Raw genomic sequence first — 18,887 nt, forward strand, 5'->3', positions numbered from 1 at the left:
GATTTGCGAAGAAGGAAGCACGGAAGACGTAGGCACAGAAAACGTCAGGCAAGATTGGAGGAGGAAAATCTGCGACTGCTTGCACTGCTTTCCAGACGAGAACGTGTTCCGATGGATCTCATCAAATTTGATCCGAAAACGACTGACGCGACTGGTTGGGTGAAAATGGTTGACGAGTGGATTCGCCGTTATAATCCTGATGATTATGAAATTGTCCAGCATTTGGCGAAAGCTTTCAAAGACGAAGCGGCACAGTGGTTCACTGGTATGGATCCCTCAGGAAAAAGCTGGGTAGAAATACGTTCTGAGTTTTCAAGTGCGTTTGCGAAAAATAAGAACGTTGCGTCGGAGCTGCATACGATTTGGATGGAAGACGCAGAGTTTACACTTGAAAATTTTATGAAGAAAGGGAGAAAATTAAAAGCGTGGCTCAACGAGAGAAAAACGGTGGACGAGACTGCAGCTCAACTTACGGGATTATCCTATTCGGCGCAAAATAGATTTGTTCGCAACATCTTCGTGCGAGAATCTCCTAAAAGCCTACAAGAAGCGATGGCGTACCTTGATGGACAAACGACCGACTTCCATCAACCGCGTGAATCCTCCAGAGCCCCTGGTCCACATACTAAGACTTTGGCGCCGCGAGATGGTAAGTCGCACCGTTTTGACATCGAGTGCTACAATTGTGGAAGAAAAGGACATCGGAAGGCCGAATGTCGATCAGCTCTGCAGACACAGCGTGGCAGTTACTCACGGGTCATCAAGGAACTGGACGGTAGAGGTTTGGGGTCAAAGAAGCCGATAACCTGCTACAACTGTAAGGAAGAGGGACACATTGCCCCGAGTTGCCCATAAGAAGAACGAGAAGGTAGTGAGGCTTTGTCATTCTACCTCCACTGAGAATACTCTGAAGCTTGCTGACGGTAAGGTGTTGACGTTCATCTTTGACTCTGGTTCGGACTGTTCTCTTGTAACAGAGAGTTTGGCGGAGAGGTTGCCTGGTAAAAGACAAGTCGTTTGTATGCGTTTGAGGGGCTTAGGAAATGGGTATGTGGATTGCCGTGAGATGATCTCAGTGTGTGCAGAGTTGAATAGCATCAATGTTGAAATTGATTTATATGTAGTACCGGACGAAAGTTTGTCCACAAAAATAATTCTGGGTAAAGAATTGTTAGCAAATGGTATCTCAGTCACATGAGATGGAACCATAGTTAAATTTGCAAAATTACACAAGTTTGTTGGTGCGTGTGTTGCAACTACTAATTTTGATACTGTAGATTGCGATGTGGAAGAGATGAGAGAATCACTTTTGAAATTGTTAAGACTGCACGCGGAACATATGAGTGTTGATACTCCTAGGATTCGTGTAACATCTGGCAGCTTTGAGATTAGACTGAAAGATGAAAATAAAATTGTACAGCGAAGACCTTATAAGCTAGGAATTTTAGAGCGTGAGAGTGTTAGACATATGGTAAATAAAATGCTTGAGGCAGGAATCGTTCGAGAAAGCAGGAGTCCGTTTTCTAGTCCAATTATCTTAGTTAAGAAAAAGGATGGATCAGATAGATTGTGTGTGGATTTTCGGGAGTTAAACGCCAATACAGTAGCAGATCGTTATCCGCTACCGTTGATTCAAGATCAATTAGATCGACTGTGCGGTGCGTACTATTTCTCGTCATTAGATATGACGGCAGGCTTTCATCAGATACCTGTAAAAGAAAATTCAATAGAAAAGCTTGCTTTTATTACACCGGACGGACAGTTTGAATATTTAACAATGCCATTCGGGCTAATGAATGCACCTGCCGTATATCAGAGAGCAATCAATAACGCTTTGGGTGAATTGAGATATTCTTTTGCGATTGTTTATTTGGATGATGTTCTTATACCCGGTAGAACTGCACAGGAAGCTTTGGATAGGTTGGCAGTCGTGATGGCAAAACTTGCGGAGAAAGGATTTTCATTTAATTTAAAAAAATGTAAATTTTTGAAAACAAAAATTGATTATCTGGGGTACACTGTGTCACATGGAGAGTTGAGGCCCAACCTTCGAAAAATCGAAGCCCTGGTGCAATCACCTATTCCTGAGACACGGACCCAGGTAAGGCAATTGTTAGGGTTAGCATCCTATTTTCGTAGATTTATACCGAGATTTTCACAAGTGGCTGCTCCTTTATACAAACTTACAGCAGGTAGTTCCAAAACGATTACATGGACAGACGAACACACTGACGCCAGGGCCAAGCTTGTCAGTTATTTAACATCAGAACCGTTACTGAGAATTTTCGACCCTAATCTTCCAATCGAACTACATACCGATGCTAGTGCTCTCGGGTATGGTGCCGTATTGTTACAATGTGTTGAAAAAGAAAAACATCCCGTCGCTTATTATAGCAAACGTACCATAGACGCTGAAACTCGTTACCATTCTTACGAACTTGAGACTCTTGCAGTTGTTAACGCAATAAAACATTTTAGACAATATTTAGTAGGACGTAAATTTTTAGTTGTGACTGACTGTAATTCGCTTAAAGCCGCAAGCCTTAAAAAAGATCTTACTCCACGAGTTTATCGCTGGTGGGCATATTTGCAGTCATTTGAATTCGAAATAGAATATCGCGCGGGTGAACGAATGAAGCATGCGGACTTTTTGTCAAGAAATCCAGTTACAAAAAAAAGTGTACTCAAAATAGTTAAGAAAGATTTGAATAAAATAATTGAATTAGCTGATGACTGGTTGATGGTAGCTCAGCAGAAAGATGACGAAATAAAAACTTTGTACCGTGAGGTAATAGAAGGATCAGAGAGAGCAAAAACATATTCAATTAGAGACAAAATTTTGATGCGGACGATAAACAGAAAATCGAAACAGATAACGTTACCTGTAGTGCCGAGACTGATGGTGTGGTCACTGATACATCACGTACATGAGAATATCTGCCATTTGGGCTGGGAAAAAACTTTAGATAAGTTGTACGAGCTGTATTGGTTTCCTCAAATGTCAAAGCGTGTTAAGAGATTCGTTGAAAACTGTATTCTGTGCCAAACTTGTAAATCAGTGTCAAGACCGACACAAGCTCAGCTGCATCCTATAGAAAAACAAGATATTCCGTGGTATACGATCCACATAGATATATCCGGAAAATTATCAGGTCCTTCTGACAAGAAAGAGTATGTTTTTGTAATTATAGATGGATTTACGAAATTTGTTACGCTAAATTTGATAAGTTGTTTGGATACAGAAACAGCAATCAATCAGTTGGAAAAACATTCGTTTATTTTTGGAGCTCCGAGACGAATCATTTGTGACCAAGGTTCAGGATTTACAAATGCACGGTTTAAGAAATACTGCGATGAAAAAAATATTGTGGTTCACTTCATAGCTTCAGGAACGCCTAGAGCTAATGGTCAAGTTGAAAGAGTTATGTCAACCATCAGGAATATGTTATCAGTATGCAAAGCTCAGGGGAAACAATGGCAGTCCGAGTTAGGTAAAGTACAGCTTGCAATAAATTCAACTGTTCAGAAAACGTTAGGAAAAAGTCCCGCTGAAATTTTGTTTGGCACAAAAATAAATTCAATAGATATAGGACGTGTGAAGCATAGGTGTGTAAAGACTGACAATGTAAATTTAACACAGCTCAGGTCAGAGGCTACAAGTAGCATTACAGCAAAAGCCATAAAAGACAAAGAACGGTTTGATAAAAAGAATAAACCAGTTAAACCATTTAAAATTGGGGATTTTGTTATGGTTAGAAACAACGATAGAATTAAGACAAAGTTAGATGCAAAATATCGCGGTCCTTTGGAAGTTGTCATGGAGCTTCCGAATGATAGGTATTTAGTTAAAAAAATAGGCTCTTCTGGATTTAGAGGTCGTAATAGCGTTAAGGTGTCTCACGATAAACTGATCGCAGCTCCTGGATATGGCGCGAGTCAGGACAGCTGTGTCGCAGAAAGTGAAGAAGGTAAGAACAAAGTTCCGAAGTGACTTGTTTGTTTTAAAGTGAAAAAAAAAAATGTTGTAGTGCACAAAGTCATGAGTGCAAACATGTTTTGCTGAGATGAACCATGAACCCTTGTGGGTTAATACAATCGGTTGTTGAAAACAAATGTAGCGATAATTTGCAGAAACATGATTCTGGTTGAGCCGGATTTGGAAGTAGAAATCCGAAGAGAGCAGGGGACTCTGTTAATTGGTTTAGCCGGATTTACTTGAAGAAATCCGAAGAGAGCATGAGACTCTGTTGGCTATCGCTGTTTCATTTCGAGAGTGCGACTTTGGCTTTCAAGGCTCGCTGGACTTGATCACCCAGAATCCTTGAACCCAAAGCCTTGATGTAACTTGAGAATGATTCGGCAAGTCACAATAGTTAGAACATGTACGGATGCGTAAGGCATGCCTGCAGAGCTATTGTGAATGAAAACAATAGTTAGAACATCTACGGATGCGTAAGGCATGCCTGCAGAGCTATTGTGGATGAAGACAATAGTTAGAACATGTACGGATGCGTAAGGCATGCCTGCAGAGCTATTGTGGATGAAGACAATAGTTAGAACATGTACGGATGCGTGACGCATGCCTGCAGAGCTATTGTGGATGAAGGCAATAGTAAGAACGTGAACGGATGCATAAGGCATGCCTGCAGAGCTATTGGTGCCTTGGATAAGGAATTTGAGAGAAGTCATGAAACAAATAAAGCAAAGCACATGGTTGCACACATGATGTAGAGATAACAAGGGATTTGACTGAGCAAGGATGCCAGGCTTGTATGATCAGGAAAGCCGAACGAGATTTAATGAAGGTTTCTTCGATGTTTTTTTTGTTTCAGAAATAAATTAGAAGAATGAAAAACTGGCACTCGAGACGCGTGCTAGTCAGAATGGCCGTGTCGCATCACGATATTGTGTCTTTGTTATATTTTGATCACCGGTTGTGTGACGTTGATGGAACTTGTTTTGGTTGAATTTGTTTTGTTCTTGTTTAACTTGGTTACTTCTTTAAGAATAATTTTCAAACGATTTGAATAAAGTTGTGTTGTTCCGTGCCTCTGCGGTTTACAATTAAATAAATTGCGTTGTACTCTTTATTTTACTCTGTATATCTGACATATATACAAACATAACACAAAATAGAAGCTTGATCTCGGCACGAAGCGAAGACGGTATGAACTCACACATACATGTGGACTCACACACAACGGATAGAAGGACGCACATGCGCGCTGCTGTCCTGATACATGTAAAACACGTACACGCAGGCTATGGATAGCCTATCACTCTCTCTCTCTCTCTCGCTCACACATAACTCTCTCTCTCTCTTCTTCTATTCCTCCGTTTTCTTGTCCGGTTTACGGATACTTGGGTTACGGACACTTTTCAGCGTTACCAAGGAACGTGCCGTTGTCGCATAAGGAATATTCACTTAGAAAAATGCTTGGGAGCAGGGTCAGAGTTTCCCAGTTTCGGAAGCTCGCTCCCCCCCCCAGCTCAGGGACCACCTGAGCTTTGGGGCCCTGGTGCAGTGCACCACTTTGCCCTATCATAGCTACGCCACTGCTGTCAAACTCTGTTTCTGGCGGCGACGTAGTTCATACAAATTTCTGAGGTTATAATCTCGAACAGTCGAGGTAGTGACTCGGAAAGTTGATGCTAATGCTCTTTGAAAATTGGCTTCATTCGACTGAAATGAGAAATCTGTTTGAATGTTGGGTGCTTGGAAGAAATTAGAAACGCAGCAGGTAGGTGGGAACACTTTATTTGATCACTTTGATTATTTCTTACATTAGAAATAACAATGGAATTTTTTTCTTTCAACAGGTGATACGGCCAAAATAATTACATCTCTAATGTTTACAGTTATCTGCCTATTCAATTCATCACACGTACAAAGATCATCGCCACTTCCAAGCAACTGAGAAACTTTCTCACTCTCTTGTGATTTCAGGTGGTAATATTGAATTTTATCACTTCTGAAAATAAGACATTAAGCCGAGCGTTCAAGAAATTTAAATATCTCACTATCTGTAATAGAACTGTGAATCTGTTTTTTCTCGAAAATAGTTCAACAAAATTTACAAATAGTCGGTAGTCAATGTATTTTTTCCGGTCAATGAATTATTGCTACTACTGTTAAAAATTTTCCAATGATTATCAGAGTTCGTTTCGCAAATTTTCAATGATGTTCGATTAAATAAATGAAGGGAACCTAATACTCAAATAAAAAATTCAAGTAATATTAGATTTATTAAAATGATTTTGTATTTCACGTTAGTGCGGTTCGAAACAAAGAAAATCTTATCTGAAGCGCAGAACTCGGGAACGTAGATCACATCCTGTGACACAAGTTGAAAATCGACTTTCTCAAAATGCGCCCCAACGTCACAATTAGCTTCAAGGACAATCATGTTTTATAGTAATGTCAGAACATTATTACGAGGATATTGACTTATCAGATTCAAGATTGTATCCCTTGTTCCATCAAAATAAATGAATATCTGATTTTTAACGAAGTTCATGAAGATTTTTTTCCAAATAATGTTATCTGATACAATATCTTGTGCATAGTCCTCCGAACATCACCTTGTAACAAGGATATGTGGAAAGAGTCCCTTTGTAACAGGAACCATGAAAAAATTCTTGGTTTTCAATTCGTGCTACTGAATAACTTCTGTGTTTCAGATTCCATTTCCAATCTCAAAATGAGATTTTTTTTGCTCCAGACAATGCTAACATTAAACGCAGAAATAATTACGGTGAATAGAGATTAACAAGCTTTCAGTCTTAGCGTAGGACCCTATAAAGAGTGTGGAATTGAATTTGGTTACAAGTTATCGTGCAACTAGCTAGCCTGATGACACCGTCAACTGAGATTAAATTTAGAGATATTTTTAACTGAAGTTATTTCACAATTCTAGATTTAGATTGATTCAGTTTGCCTCACAAAATTCAACCCTACAATCTAATTGAGGACTTGAAAAACTGTTTATCTGAATTTAATGCCAGAGAGAGTGAAAGTAAGCGTCAAAATAAGATACCAAATTAAATGGCATAAAGTTTGAAAAACAATGCTGGTCAATAATAATGCTTGAATTACAATGGTGCACAGAATGATTTCTTGGTAGAATGAATTGGCAGCAACGGTTGACTAACAAACTTATCGCTATTGGCTCGATCAATGTGAAATAATGGGATATTCAGCCATTATGATCTGTAGTACATCCCGCTCTTCAATTTTGCCTCAACTGATGTTAAGAAGGTGGCGATGGCCTGATGAAATTTACTCTGGAACCTGATGTCTGACGGAACAATCAGGTTCGATGGTTATAATGATTGCACCGCTCGAGAAACCAGGATCCTTGCCACCTGAACGTTTTGACCATCAGGTAAGGCATCATTATCCTCGTGTTAATCAAAGTTTAAACTTCGAGCCTGCTGGAAAAAAAACGGATTTCATCATTGAATCCATGTTAAAATATCGTAATAGTCAACGATCACGTAATTAGAAATTCTCCTACATGCTTCTATGCCTTACAAATTCATTCCCGCTTTGAGAATTATTATCAAACAGGATCTTTTGGTATTTTTGGATACAACTAGTTTTCAATAAAATGCACAATACCCAAATCGTTAATAAGACGTATTTTTAATTTGATGTAAATAAAGAATCTGTTCACAATAAACGTTGTTTTTACTTACCTACCTCTGATTGTCCAGACTTCCACTTGTTAATGACATTTCGCATTGAATTTCAGATTTTTTCTTTCAATAAATAACATCCAATTTCTGTATCATTTGATATTTGCTCTTCCGTTGAATTATTTATTGCATAGGTTGAATATTTTCCGATATCGACCACGGTATTGCTGTAAGATACTATATTTCTGTGACAATTCACGCTACGTAAAAGTAAACAGCAACATAACCTCAATCCACGGCTTTACGCGCGAGAGATTTACAGCTTTTGTTTCATTTCGTTTACGTTGGTGCCATGCTCAGCAGACGGAAACATCGCCGCGGGGCGATTTCAGCGACCAATGAAATTGAATTATTTGGCGCATGCGCATGGTATGCATAGTTTCAAGAGATTGTCACGGTATATATATATATATATATATATATAATCAATAAATAAATAATTTTATCTACAGTTTATACATTAGTCACTTTGTTGTTTTGTTGTTCATGATACAAAGTTGTTTGAGTTGTCGTGATACACAACAAAGGTAAAAAAGTATTACACATATTTTGAAATGCATGCCTTTTTAATAGCAAAGATACACGGATGCGTTCTATTCAATACAAAAGTGAAAGCATATTTTCATCATCCATAAAATCATTCATTCGGGTTTTTCTTCTTGAAATACAGTTAATAAAATATCACAAATTCGTCATCAAAAAGATTCATGAAATTTTTATAAAATATTTGTAGAGAATTTTACTGGTTTTAACTGAATATCTTTAAAATATTAGAAATTTTACTCTGAGACTTCAAAAATATGTGCCCCTTTATAAACTCTAATTACCTAATATCATTGATGACAAATCATGTTTTCTAAAAACTGCGGTTTTTGAAGATCTTTCAGATTTTAAGACTAAAACTACAATTTTATTATTCATTACGCGTAATATTTGTACGCAGTGCTGAATTTTTAGCGTTCTTATTTCACGAAATTGGTCATGTTAACCAAGGGTAAAGAACAAGCGCGGCGTGTTGTGTCTGTGGCTTTTGTATAATAGAGTAAGTCGCGTCTGTATGTGTTTTCCCCGCTCACTTTCCTCTATCCCCGAAATTTCAAAATTCTCATCGTTAGCGTTGACAATAGTCAGTCTTCTCAGCGAAGTAGGTACGAGAAGGAGCTCTCTAGACTGTCGATCAGTCGTATAGCTTTAGCAACCATAATTAGCAAAGGACCCCGCACGTTTTGATAGGAAAATGGCTTTTAGTCAATTGCTCTGAAATTTCAGGAAAATGCTGCTCTGGGTTCCCTGATCAAAAGTCTCCATGGCCACAAGTCTGCCCGAATCCAATTTTTCGAGGTACAGGCAATAGAACATAAAATATGTGACATTTTGCAAAATAAATTTTATTTCGTCTTTTTATATAAACTAACGAGTAGGTATATTCCAGCATATTTGAATATCTCCTATTTCGACAGCTTCCTGTGTATTCATGACTGCATTCAATAATCTTGTGGATGGATAATGCATATCCTGAAATCGGGCATAGCTCAAGAACCAAATCACCGAAGCCACATAAACACGAGTACCTAGTGTTCTTGCCCCAGATTGATATGTACAATAGTAACCTTGAATCAGTTTTTCGTCGTTTTCAATATTGTCCATCTCATCCGTTCCTATAAAAGCGATCCATAACTGATGACGTGTTGCATTCCGATATCGAAAATAAAACCTTATGCGTAAGAGCCCTCACTAACGATGTAAACAATAATCAAACAACAATGATTCTCGCTCGTTTGTTTAGTCAGAATATATGTTGTGAAATATCACATATTTTATGTTCTATTGCTTGCAGCTTAAAAAATTGGATTCGGACAGATTTGTGGCCATAGAGACTTTTGATCAGGGGACCCAGGACAGCATTTTCCCAAAATTTCAGAACAATTGACTGAAATTTTCCTATCAAAACGTGCGGGGTCATTTCCTTTTGCACTCTGTGTGATCCACGTTCGCGCTTTTTCAATAAACCTTTGATAAAGCTGTACTCACCCGGCGAGTGGTTCTTTGTTTCTGAAACCTGCTCAATCCTACAATTTCCGGTAAGTGTGCACGTTTTTTCAGAACCAGTGAATTGAACAAATTTTAAATGTGATTCCACGCTTATCGAAGGGCGCGTGCGATCTAAGATGAAAATGAAAAATTTCGGTCAAACTGCGGAAACCATTAGAAAGTTGAGGATAAAATATTTTTGTTATGAACATTTAAGTAGCGCAGGCATCTTACACGTTACAGATAACGTGATTTAACACTGTGCGCTGCCTTGAGAGAATTGGCGTGTAACACCTCCTATACAAAACTGTCAATGAAACATTCTCAACAGGATTGACAATGAAAAGACGCAAAGATGATGAGAAAGTTGTAAGTTCTCTACACCTTCGTCGATTAGCAAAAGAAAAAGCTGAAAATGATATACGTGACATTGCTGCAAGTTCACAAACTTCATCTTCTTTACCAATAAATATTTGTGAGTCACAATGTTCAAGCACGCGTAAAACGACAGAATGTACATCATCTGAAGACGAACTACAGTTACAAAATTTGAATACGCATAAAAAAATTAAGTTTTCACAAATAGACACGGTTTGCGTTAAGTTAATATCGATGCTATTCATTATCGTCACAATGCTAGTGACATCGATATAAATCCAAGTAATGTAGAATATGATTCTGTAAGTGCTTCTATCGATAGAAATGTAGATAGTATCGATTGTAGTTCATTTCCCGATGATTCAGATGATGTATCTAGCGTAAGTTCTAATGATGAACCTGATGAAGAACATAATAATGAAATTGAGTCTGAAGTTAACGACTCGTCAGAAGATCGACACAGCGATAGTGATCCTGGAAGTATTTCTGATGTAAATATTGATCCTGATGTAATGGCCATTTTCAGAGATCCTGCAGTTACTAAAAATGAGGAATTTAATCAGAAAATCACAGAATCGGCAATCAACTGTGAAATTTATCAAAGTGCTCTTGACGCATTATTGAAAATATTAAATAAGCGAACTACAGAAAAATTTCCCCAAACTTCGCGTACCTTATTGTTTCGGCAAAGTATCGAATTAGTTAAATGTGTGTCTCGCGGCACTCAAAATCGTCCTCACGCATGGACGCACACTCGCGTGCAGTGTTTACTTGCCGTCTCTGCGTCAAATCTCGCTGCTTGCCCGTGTCGCGACTCAAAACCTGTCAGCTGTATGTCATGTATTGTCTGCTGTCTCAAAATCATGTATGTGTGTAATCTATGTGTTCTCTCGCTCTGTAAACAGTCAGTCTGTGTAACGTTCTTTTGCGATACGGTTTGTATCGCCACATCAAGATCAATAAAAATTGTTAATCATTATCCCTCTCCCTCTCCACATCATTTCGTTTCATTTACACTCGTCCTCAATCACTAGTTCGCGGATCCTATGTCAATGATCCATATCTTTTTGCCATCTCTCTAAACACTTATCGAAGACTCCTGTATCAACAAATGTCCGTGACATGGGTACTGGAAAATATTTACATATAGGAGTTGAAAATTGTGCAAAAAGGATCATCAACGCTCAACGTTTCCGCAAACACAATTTTAAACAATTTAGACTTTTAGTCAATATTAACGGTGCTCCGATAACTGGTAAACTGTCTGAAAAAGGATTATGGTTAATATTGGCCAAAGATATCGATCTAGGCAATGTTTACGTTATAGGAATTTATTATGGCACAAAAAAGCCTGAAGATGTAAATAAATTTTTAAAAGAATTTGTATCAGAGTGTACTGATCTCATAAAAAATGGATATAGTTACGATAAAGAATCATATCAATTTACACTCTATGGATTAGTGTGCGATGGTCCTGCAAAATCCTGCTTCGCACGTCTCGCTCGTACGACCTGACCGGGTCCAACGAGTCGAGGCGGACCGCGGAGCGGTCTTCTCTCGGCACCGAGTCGGCCGGAGGCGCGAACGACCCGCCGCTGCTCCGCGCTGGACGCGGAGCGACGGGTCGACGCCTCGGCGCGAGTCGGTCGTCGGGCGGTTTTAGCCGGCGACTGCGCTCGTCGCGACCGCGGCGAAAGCCGGACCCATCGGATCCGGCGTCAGCACCGCGTTCGTTGTCACGACGATTGTGTTGCGCGCCGCGGCAACCGGGCCCGACCGTTACGTCGTTCAAAGTTTTGTGAAATTTTGTTCGCGACACGTGGGCGTGACACACAGCTCTCGCGGCGAGACAGCCCCGCGCGCTTACGAGTCGCTGCTTCGGCAGTACGAAACGTTAATGATCCTTCCGCAGGTTCACCTACGGAAACCTTGTTACGACTTTTACTTCCTTTAAATGATCAAATTTGGTCATCTTCCCGGCAACATCGGCAATGCCGAGACATTGCCGCGTACCAGTCCGAAGACCTCACTGAATTATTTAATCGGTAGTAGCGACGGGCGGTGTGTACAAAAGGCAGGGACGTAATCAACGCGAGCTTATGACTCGCGCTTACTGGGAATTCCTCGTTCATGGGGAATAATTGCAAGCCCCTGTTACGTGCCAGCCGGTATCCACGGCGGCGCCCTCTCTGCGCTCTACCTGACCAGCGTGCAGTTACCATAAGAGAGCCCTACGTGCTTGTACCGATAGTCGTAGATTCATACCAACGCACATAGTTACCATCACAACGTCCAAATTCTTATATCGACAGTTCTCATACGCTAGATTAACCGTTATTTCATCAGTCAAATTCATAACATACATGTTATATATATATTTTTTCCCATTCAACCGTAATAACCCAAAATAATAAACCTGCAACAGTTAAGATAACCAAAAAGACAAAACACCGGAAACGTCGGAAGCGAAATCACGGATAGCTCACAGAGAAAGAAACCCCTATTCCCAGGATTCAGGATAGCGCCCTTATTTTAACGGTAACAAGACCAATCAGCGCTTCGCCGTTTGCTTCTCTAAACCAACCACCTCGCGCCAATCCACCACCGAGATCCCACGCACGAACCAGAAACCTTACCCCCAATTATTTCATCATCCTCAACCAATCATCCGAGACCCGCGAGAAACCGCGACTCCTTTTGAACTCCTCCTACTTTCCCTCTAAATTAACCTTTCCAGAAACAGAATAATTAGAAGAACTTCAGACATCATAGAGAACAGATCAGATCTCTACCGAAATCCTAGAATAAAATCATTATAAGTCATTCAGAACCTTTGAGACTTGTTAACAGTTTGTCACTGCGATAGTGATTGACACCAATCTGTACGACGATTGTGAACCTACCATCGAGAACTAGAAAGAGACCGTTAATAAATGTGTAATTAACCCAAGTGTTGTCATAAATAATTATTTCAATCACGCATAGTGATGGTTGGCACGAGCCTTACCTAACAAACTCTCACAATTGTAGGCGAGTTGAACGAGAAGATCTGAGGAGCTGATCCGCGGATTCCCGAGATTTACATACACCAACTACGTAAGTCAGGAGAACAATTAAATCACGCGGCGAATCAGAATCGACTCGAAACGTTCCTCTCGGAACGTAACAGCTCTACAATATAAATAAAATGGTGGCAGCGTGTGCGAGAGCCAACTAGAAATAATTAAATAATCATCAAACAATCAACGCTACTGAAACCTTCGCAAACTCAAAAATTTTTTTCAACATTGGGAATACACATCGACGATATAACTGATTAATGATTATGACCAAATCATCATCGAACTAAACTTCTTCAAACTGTTATCAACATACACTGTTGATTAAACATCTACAACAACTGTCATCAACAACATATTACCAGACGATATCGAAGAATTGTGCATCGCAGAACGTAGCACCGGAGAATTCCGCAACATTGAACGTGACACCTTAGATCTTTTCATCGCAGACCCTCGCATCGCAGACCTTCGCATCACAGACCTTCCCATCGTAGAAGCTTGCATCGCAGAACATCAATTTCAACGGAAACTTCGCCCTCCCGTCCAACCCCTGAGACCCGTCATTCATTGCTTATAGTCTCCGTAACGTAAGTCAAAATACAATTTTGAAAATGCCTGATAATGATAATACTCAAGTTCCCATGGAAACTAGCACCCAACAGAATACAAGTACCACAAATCCCAATACATCGCTTAGAGTAGACGGATCATCATACATCCATAAATTCGATTACAAAGATGTTTTCAAAATAATACCAGAATTCGATAATACATCTGCGGGTTGTTCGATTCAAACATTCGTAGATGAATTTGAAATTGTCAAACAATTCATACCACAATGCGGAGAAGAATTTCTAGTCAAAATGCTACGTTCAAAATGTAAGGGAGAACCACTTAAACGTGTAACAAACGCAAAAATACGAATAATCGATGAACTTGCGAAATTTTTAAGAACTCACTTTAAACCAGAGAAAGACCTACACACTTGGATAAAAGAACTTAACGACCTTGAACAAAGACAAGACGAACAAATTTCTGACTTCAACTACGGAATAGGCACTCATTTACAGATGACATTAGCAGAAATTGATTGAGCAGAAACAACTGATGCTCAATCACTAAGATCATGGGCAATTAAAGTTGCAGTAAGATCATTTATAGCCGGATTACTTCTTAGATATTCCCTTTTCCCGTCTAAATCTACGTATAATACATTGCAAGAAGTAGTGACCGAAGCTATGGAATCAGAAAAGCGTCAAAAAAATATCAAGAACGCCGAAAATATCTATAAACCAACAATTAAAGCATTCGAAGAAAAAGCTTGTTATACTGCTCAAACAGATAGTTCAAATGCAATAAACCAGAATAAAATTTCAAATTGTCGAATCAATGGCAATCGACAAAATATTTCAAGTCAAGCAAATATATCAAACTCAAATCAGCAGATAGATAAACACTGTCGATACTGCAAACGAAATAACCACGTAATAGACGAATGCCGTTACTTAAAAAATAAAAACAATGGAGCAACAATTCAAAATTCGAATACGAATGCTAACCTACAATGCAATTATTGTAAGAAAATAGGTCACATTATCCGAGATTGTAGAAAACGCGCTTATAATAATAGCAGGCGTGAAGGCGGCAAAACAGAGACAAACAACGTCACTAATACACAAGCGGGAAACGCTCGAGCCTCCCCTCGAATAGACGCGACGACGGGAAACTCCGAGACCCAGCGTCAGGTAGCACAGTAATAAAGTTCAATTCAGAAAATATAAATGCACCAGAAATCCGTAGTGCTGAATTTAATATCGGTTCAATATCCCCAAATCATAGATCACCATCAATAATTATAGAATCGAAAGATCTCAAACACAAAAATGGATAATTTTTAGTAGATACAGGATCTCAATTAAATTTGATAAGAATAAGTGAATTGGAAAATCCAGAATCGATCGATGCCTTGATTACTTACGGACTTAATGGAGTCTCAAAAGTTCACAAACCAATGACATTAGGAAAAATTAAAATCAGGATTAATAATATTCTCGGAGAATTCAATGTAGTTTCACAAGATTTTCCATTAAATTATACAGGCATTATAGGATCAGAATTTATGCATGACAATGACGGAAAGATCGATTATCGAACAAAGTCCGTGACCCTAAATAAGATCAACATACCGTTCTCAGAAACAGAAAGCGTACTGCTGCTGGCCAGACAGAAAACCGCGATGTTTATTCGAGTCAAGAACACGGAAATTTTAGTGGGTTACGTACCGCGCTTAGATACGCAGGAAGGTATATACATAGGCGAAACCGAGTTTAACCGAATGTGTTTTGGACTGAAAAACGCACCAGCAACCTTTCAACGACTTATGGACTTAGTTTTACGAGGTTTACAGGGAATAGATTTATTCGTATACCTAGACGACATTGTAATTTATGCACGATCACTTGAAGAGCATGCAACTAAGTTTATAAAGCTCGCTGAACGCTTAAGAAAAGCAAACTTGACGTTACAATCGGACAAGTGCGAATTTCTTAGAACAGAAGTCAAATATCTAGGGCATATTATATCAGCTGACGGAGTTGAACCAGATCCAAAAAAAATCGAAGCTGTAAAGAAATTTCCTGTTCCGAAAACCACGAAGAATGTTAAAGAATTTTTAGGACTAGCCGGATATTACCGTAGATTTATTAAGAACTTTGCTAGAATCGCTAAGCCTTTGTCAGAATTAACTAGCATAAATAAAAAATTTCAATGGAATTCTAATACGCAATTAGCTTTCGAAATCTTGCGCGATAAACTTTGTGAAGCACCTATACTACAATATCCTGATTTTTCGTCACAATTTATAGTCACAACAGACGCATCTGGTTTCGCAGTATGAGCCGTTTTATCGCAAGGAAAGCCAGGCGAAGACGCGCCCATCGCGTATGCTTCTAGAGTTTTGAACAAGCATGAAAGAAATTATTCGACAACTGAGAAGAAAATGGTAGCAATCGTTTATGCAATTAAAACTTTTAGACCATATCTCTATGGTAGACAATTTACATTGTTAACCGATCACAGACCGTTAGTATGGGTAAATTCTACGAATGACCCTACGTCACGTGTAATGAGATGGAGAGAACGTTTAAAAGAATTCCAGTATAAAATTCAGTATAAAGCGGGAAAAATAAATACAAACGCAGACGCGTTGTCGAGAAACCCCGTTGATATTGGAAAAAGGGACGTATATCCCATAAAATTCAAGTGGAGACGATCAGCAGACCCTGCCCTTAACGTAGCACCGGGTATAGCCAGGCTACGGTCGTCATCTGACTCCGCTCAAAAGTTAACTCAGAGAGACGCGAAGATTAGACGACGTTATGTAAGTAGTTCCTCCGTGGAAGAAGAAACTATACAGGCAGATTACAAAATCCAAGAAGCTGCAATGAGTACAGACGATGAAGACTTTTTAGGTTTTCCAAGCGCAGGCGGAAACAAACATGTCGGAACGGTAGATTCTAAAAACGTGACAAACCCGAGAGGCGCACGATTAGACTCAAATTTCGACTATAGCAAAAATCGAACGATGGATAACAATAGGCCTGCGCAACCTATTGCCAGTCGTCTTAGATCTAAATTCGTAGACAAACTCACAGGAAACCGGTAAACATAGGAAATTAAAAATCCTAAATAAAAGAAAATCAAGTGCTAAACGCTTTACTCCATTTAGACATCGTTCTGAATACGAAGACTCATTATCGGATGAACTATCAGACTCTCCAGAAAATCATAGAACTTTAGCTAGCAATAAATCGAATGAAAATCAACAATCTGTTATCATAGAAATAGAATCAGATTCTCAATCTTCATCTTCGATGGATGAAAGATCAAAGAAAAATCAATCTACGTTACTCCCAGATTATGAAGACTCTGAATCCTCATCACTGGATAGCGATGATTCTTATAAATCAAATCCAGTAAAGCATAGAATTAATAAACGTAATATGGAATCGAGTATACCTAGTATAAGACAAAACACAGCTACAGTCGTTACAGAAAGCAGGCAATCTCTAGCCTCACCCCCGACACCCACTCAAGAGCATACTCCAGCTACGATTATTCACACCCCTAAGATTGTACCCGTGCCAAATGTTACTAATACACCGACAGGTTCAGGAACACCTTCCATCAATAGGAAGAATAGTTTTCAGAGAAGCTTAGCCAGAGATTTATTAAACAAACGTTCTTCTAAAACAGCTGAATTTACACCTTCATCATTACTTAGAACAAGACGTAAAACTATTACAGATAATTTGAAAGTAACGACAGACGCAGACGAAATTACTCCATACCCCATTTCAAAGACGAATGACGTAATTTCGAGACAAAAGAAATTTCATGACGAAATAGAATTGGACAAGGAATGTACAGAAAGACGCATCATAACTTTAGACGTTGCATCAGCGTCAGGAAGCAAAAAATCTAATACAATCACAGTTCAGGCAGACGTACACCCCTTGCAAGAATCCATGTGTATAAACAAGTCCTTTGAGACCACACAAGAGATGGACGTTGACAAAACGCTCCAAGATCTCGGACAGGAAACAATAAACACACCCTCAAGCGGAAGCGACGCTAGAGATAAACAAAAGACAGAACAATCACCAGTTCGACACGAACAAAAAAAGGAGACCGAGACCGTGAAACCGAGAACCCTTGCGTCTGAACAAAACATCAAAAATACAGGGAAAAATAACACTAACAGTGGTATAAATCACATGCCAAAACCCCGACGTACGACGAGACAACATAGACCGACATATAAATGCGCATGTTACAAAGGTTTAGATGGCCACCAAGGCACCCATGCAAATAAATCTTCAAAACCTAAAGCCGCGAGAAACAAAACTAGCACTGGAAATATTAGAAAACAGGCAGCGGAAATTGTGCAGACTCCCAAGAACCTAGTTTCACTTGAGAACGTTAACAAAGAATCTTCGAAAACATATATAACTCCAGATCCTCAGAGCCAACGAAATCCGATATCGATAAATATTTCAAACGCCTTACCAGATCTAGATGCAATAGTAGAACTTAATGATCCACAGAATCTAGAAGATAAATCAATTGAAATAAGTAACTTAGATAACGTATCGGATATCACAGTATCCGATGATTCGCAAGCCTCAGTAGAATTACCAAGACAAGAATCTACTCATTCGATAGAAACTCGAGACAATTTAGAAATGAGAAAAGATAATTATCTATGCTTCATTTCCACTAACGGAATAGCACTAGGCGAGATAGGTAAATTTTTAGATGAAAAAGGATACTTGAAAAACATTAAACCAGTCACAGAATATCAGATAGGACACATAATTATATTAGGAACACCAAAGAAACGAATAAACGCATTGGTTACTCAAGAACATAAACAAGACACACCTTTGGAAAATAACTATTATGATGCATTTGTACATTTGAAACAGAATATGGAAGATTTGAATATTAAAACAGCAAGCATATCGCAAGGTAAAAGTGGAATAAACGATCTTGGATGGATTAAAATTAAAAATATCATTAGACAGGTATTCGCCGGAACACAAATTATCATAACGATCTGTAAGGACAAAATTATCATTCCACCTCCAGATATCAGACTTAGAATAATACAAGAAAATCACGAATCTCCGATCGCAGGACATAATGGTATCACGAAAA

This window comes from Neodiprion pinetum, chromosome 4, assembly GCF_021155775.2.
Source record: "Neodiprion pinetum isolate iyNeoPine1 chromosome 4, iyNeoPine1.2, whole genome shotgun sequence".
In the NCBI taxonomy this organism is placed as follows: Eukaryota; Metazoa; Arthropoda; class Insecta; order Hymenoptera; family Diprionidae; genus Neodiprion; species Neodiprion pinetum.